Genomic DNA, 6,000 nt, shown 5'->3' with positions numbered 1-6,000 from the left:
CGGGGGTTAGAAGGAGAGAGAGAAAGAGTGAGAGAGAGAGAGGTCCATCTAGAGTGATGCCAGTATTATTGCACCATCAACTTCTCCTGATTGGCACAAATGCCAATGCCTGATCAATACCTGTATTCATCACTGGTCACATACACGGGCACACACACACACACACACACACACACACACACACACACACACACACACACACACACACACACACACACACACACACACACACACACACACACACACACACACACACACAATCCCTATTACAATTCACACAGACATTAACTCTGTCAGCCTTAGCCATACTCCTTAATTAAGGACAACAGGGTCACCCTAAGGGCGCCAGTGAGTTGTTGTGCTCTGTTAGTATCGCTGTGGAAAATACCCATTTTAGATGCTAATGAAGCTGCAGTGTTCCATCTTAAGTGTGGGCGAAACAGCACTTAGCACCTGAGTCAGCAGGGACTGGGCTCATAATGGAGGGAGAAGGCATTATGCAGATGGACTACTGTTAGACTGTCAGGGTTCATCAGGCCAGGCAAAACACCTTGGTGCCAAGCACACACTGACACAGAGCGACTGTAAGCACAGACACACACACACACACACACACACACACACACACACACACACACACACACACACACACACACACACGCTTCCTCACTAATCAATTTGTCAGCAGCACACATTCACCCACGTACATGCGCCCACACACACGCGCGCACACACACACACACACACACACACACACACACACACACACACACACACACACACAAACCTTAAAAATATTCATACCTGTCCCTAAGTTACAGATGTTTCCATGACTGCTTGACATTGGCATGCCGTTGGTACACCAGTGTTACTGTGACTGTAAACTGCTCTAGTGGATGTTTAGTCAGTGTCTGAACCATGGACCTTTGGCTCCCACTGTAGCATGATTGAGTCCAGGCCTCTAGCCCCGACAGGCCACACAGAGAACACTAACACAACCATGGTGGTGCCAACCACCATGACCCCCTCACAGCTCAGCCTGAAAGGGGGGAGAGAAAGGGAGGATAATCTATGGAGAGGAAAGTTATGAAGGAAGGACGACTAAGGGAGTGAAAGAGGGAAAATACTGTGAATCGTGCCATGAACATGATTGTCAATAAATCTTATTTGATTCATTTTGACCACACTTCAAAGATAGAAATGAGGTCTAGAGATATGGATATTGGGGTAAACGTGTGGGTGATTTACAGCTTTACGTATATACTATATGGAAGAGATAGCACAATGGGCAGGAGAGGGAAAAAGAGAGTGACTGGGTAGATGATAGAGAGAAAGAGAGGAGGAGTGAGGTGGATCAGGCTCCAGTGATTTTGTCAGGTCTCTGTGAACCAGTACGCGAAGGAGAAATACAGCTACTGTTCCAGAGAGAGAGAGAGAGATGGGATGCATATAGAGAAAGAGAGAGAGATGGGATGCATATAGAGAAAGAGAGAGAAAGAGAGGGGGAGATAGAGAAAGAAAGGGAAGAGAGGTGACACTAGCACGTGCACGTGCGCGGGCACATGCACACACACACACAGCCCTGAGTCGGACATCCTCCTCACAGGCTGTAACCATGATGGATGGTGAGGCCAGCTTATGAAGGGAAAAAGGAAGAGAAAATGGCTGCTTTTCTCTCTCTCTCCTCTGTCTTCCTCACTCTTTCTCTCTCAGTCTGACTACCAGCTACTCTCTTGGTTTTTATGTTTCTCTTATTTATTTTTTCTCCTACATCTTTTTGTTCCTTCCCTCCCCTCCTCCCTGGCTCCCATCCCTGTCCACTTGCCATCCATCAAATTATGTTTTCCCTTTCCCATTTAATCATTCAAACTCTAAACTGTGAATTAGGAACTCTCAGAGGTTGAAGTGTAATACGAAAAGAATCAATAAATTGTGCAAATCTCAACGGCCCTATTGCCATGGCAACTCTCAGCAAAGGTGTTTGCCAGAAATGCAAGGGTGTACTACATGAACGTACTCGTTCTACTTTCACATCGTGTATATTCATTATTATAAGAAATACATGAGAAATGCACACATTGATGAACAAGACAGGGAGTAACTTATTGTTGGTAATAGGGTTGTGATGGTCATGGAACTTTGGATGATGGTTATTGGACAGCCAAATGACCGCAGTAACTGCAATAACCATTGAATAATACAAATATACAATAATTGAAGACGCATGTTCTCCTCTCCTCCACTCCTGGCCGTTTAAGTGTGTTGCCGTTTAAATAGAATGAATAGGACAGGCGTCCCCATTCAAGTCAATGGCATAGTGGGTGGACTTGTTGGCATAATGGGTGGCCTTGTTGGCATAATTGGTGGATTGGCGGCCATTGCGAGTGTACCCATAGGAGCAAAGCTAGGTTGAAGATGATAGGTATATTTTCGACCTAGTAGCAGAGCAGAACGTAACAGCAGCAAGTGTACCCATCAATGTGTGCTGTGATTTGGTGATTCAACTCAACTGCCATTACAAAAATTGCATTCCATTGCATGAGCCTCATTAGTAAGTATAATTTGAATGAAAATTCTACATTACCATGGAAAGTATTTCATCCCAATACCAGACAGCCATTGTGAGTGTACCCATGAGCTTACCAGTCAAATTGCCAGGGTTAGAGCTTACAAGCCCATTTGATGGATTATATTTCTACAGGTGCTGCTGCTGCAGGGAGGGGACCATTGGTTGCTAGGCAACCAAAGATTTTTTGCTTTGGCTTGTTTCAGTAAAGTTATTTAATTTTCATGACGGTCTTCACCGATAACTGTCACTTACATGGTTATACAGTAATTGTGCCATCCCTTATTGATAATGACGATTTAAGATTAATTGTGAATTGCATTGTTACACTTAGAAAAAAAGGAGCTATCTAGAACCTAAAATGGTACTTTGGTTGTCCCCATAGGAGAACCTTTGAATAACCCTTTTTTGTTCCAGGTAGGACCTTTTTGGGTTCCATGTAAAACCCTTTCCACATAAGTGTTCTACCTGCAGGTGCCGTATGGGACACACTGCTTAATGTACATACAGGATTTATGTTTCTCAATATAGGGAGAGAGAGATAGAGAGAGAGAGAGAGGGGGAGAGAGAGAGGGAGAGAGAGAGAGAGAGAGAGAGAGAGAGGGGGGGGGGGGGGGGAGAGAGAGAGAAACCTTTGGACTATAAAGTCATGAAAGAGCAAGACATCACAAAACAGTTCTGCGATCTGGGACTTGAAAAATACTCATGAGTCTGGGCCTAAAACACATAAAAACAACACTAGACACTATGGAACACAAAGCTTTTACTATCTCATCCTGTTATATAAAAGGTCTGAGGTCATCTGCCTTTGGCCTAAAGAGCAGGAACCCAAACTTCATCAAAGAAATTGGTTATACAGACATTGTCATCCTACAAGAAACATGATTTAAAGTAGACAGACCCACTGGTTGCCCTCTAGATTGCAGAGAGCTGGTAGTCCCATCCACCAAGCTGTCAGGTGTAAAAGAGGGGAAGAGACTCAGGGGGTATAATACTTTGGTATAGAAGAGACCTAACCCGCTCTATTAAATGAGTCAAAATGGGAACATTTTACATCTAGATAGAAATGTATAATGGTAGCACACAATGTCCTTATGTGTGCTACCTATATCCCCCCAATAGAATCCCCATGCTTTAACAATGACAGCTTCTCCGTCCTAGAGGGGGAGAGCAACAATTTCCAGGCTCAGGGACATGTACTAGTCTGTGGCGACCTAAATCAATCAATCATTCAATCAAATGTATTTATAAAGCCCTTTTCACATCAGCCGATGTCACAAAGTGCTATACAGAGATCCAGCCTAAAACCCCAAACAGCAAGCAATGCAGATGTAGAAGCACGGTGGCTAGGAAAAAGTCCCTAGAAACGCAGGAACCTCGCAAGAAACAAAGACAGGAACAAGGCTCTGAGGGGTGGCCAGTCCTCTTCTGGCTGTGAAGATGATAAAAATACATGGCCAAGATGTTCAAATGTTCATAGATGACCAGCAGGGGTCAAATAATAATAATCACCATGGTTGTAGAGGGTGCAACAGGTCAGCACCTCAGGAGTAAATGTCAGTTGGCTTTTCATAGCCAATCATTCAGAGTTAGAGACAGCAGGTGCGGTAGAGAGAGAGTTGAGAACAGCAGGTCCGGGACTAGGTAGCACATCCAGTGAAAAGGTCAGAGTTCCATAGCAGCAAGCAGAACAGTTGAAACTGGAGCAGCAGCATGACCAGGTGGACTGGGGACAGCAAGGAGTCATCAGGCCAGATAGTACTGAAGCATGGTCCTAGGGCTCAGGTCCTCTGAGAGAAGAGAGAAGAGACAAAGAGAGAGAAAGAGAGAGAAAGAGAGAGAGATGCCAGAACTGGACAAGAACCCGACACCCTCTGCATACAGGGGAACAAACACCTACCTGAAGGTGACAGGATTCCCTCCCCCATATGCCACCCTAGACACAACTACAACAACATAACAAACAAAAATGTGTCACAATTCCTGCATCTCTGTCAGACGCTGGGTATGTAAATAGTCAATGGTAGGCTTCGAGGGGACTCCTATGGTAGGTGCACCTATAGCTCATCTCTCGGCAGTAGTACTCTAGACCAGGGGTGTCAAACTCAAATACCCAGTGGGCCAAAATGTAAAACCTGAACAAAGTCACGGGCCAACATTGAACAAATTAACCTTTTAATATGGACCCAAACAAGTTTTGCTTTAACATTGAATATGGAACAAGCATTGCTTATTACCATACAATATATAATTTAATAGTGGAGACATGCAAAATCGAATTTCAAATGAAATAACACATCAATGGCATTTATTTATTATATAAATAAAATGTAAATAAAAATTGTATGCCTCTTTTCTATTTGCAGCCTTCTGATTTAAATACCAAAATAAACTTTTTCCACTGGCTAATAATTTTACAAATAAAATGATAATAAATCAATCAAACATTCAAGCCCATGCCTTGTAGCAAGAAAAAGTGCATAAAGAAAACGTTAATTATTGCACACTGGTCTAATCTGATGTGCCCAAGCCAGATACCTGGCATCTCTTCTTGGATGCTAGTTCATCAATGTCTGGGCTCAAGCTCTGAGCTGAAGAAATCCTCAGTATCGAGCGAAGATGTTCATCAGTCAGACGTCTCCTGTGAGTTGTTTTGGTCATCTTCATCGAGGAGAAAAGTTGCTCGCATAGATAAGTGCTGCCGAACATGGAGAGCATCTGAGCAGCTTGGGTGCGGAGCTGAGGCATTGTGTCAGGGATGAACCGTGGAAACTGTGCGGCGCCCACAGCATCATACTTTGACTTCAGCGTGTCGTTGCACTGGAGTTCAATCAGCTCCATTTGGATGTTGGTTGGTGCATTTTCCACATCAACTGCGAAGGGATTACTAAGCAGTTCAAACTTGCATTTCTGGGCATCGAAGTCGGCAAATCGCCGGCTAAACTCAGCGGCGAGAACACTGAGTTTTTCAGCAAACTGTGCGCATGGGAACACGGCGGTAGAGATCTGCGCTTTTATGGATTGGCAGCAGGGAAAATGGCAAGGGTTTCCTTGCAGCATCTGATTCTCCCACAGGCACAGTTTAGTTTTGAAGGCCCTCACTGCAGCGTACATGTCTGTGATGATGCGCCCCGCCCCTGAAGCTGCAGGTTCAGCGCATCGAGATGGCTCGAGATGTCACAGAGAAAGGCCAGCTCACACAGGAACTTTTGCTCCCGGAGCTCTGCTGTATCCTTCCCTTTGGTTTCCAGGAATTTACATATTTCCTCACGCAGCTCGAAACATCTGTTCAGTACTTTTCCTCTGCTTAGCCATCTCACCTCTGTGTGATACGGCACGTCTGCGTATTCCGAACCACACTCCTCCAGAAAAGATTTAAACTGGCGGTGATTTAGACCTTTGGCTCTTATAAAGTTAACTACCTGTGTTACTGT

Source organism: Oncorhynchus nerka, linkage group LG6 (assembly GCF_034236695.1).
Source record: "Oncorhynchus nerka isolate Pitt River linkage group LG6, Oner_Uvic_2.0, whole genome shotgun sequence".
Taxonomy (NCBI): Eukaryota; Metazoa; Chordata; class Actinopteri; order Salmoniformes; family Salmonidae; genus Oncorhynchus; species Oncorhynchus nerka.
This window is presented reverse-complemented; position numbering follows the sequence as displayed.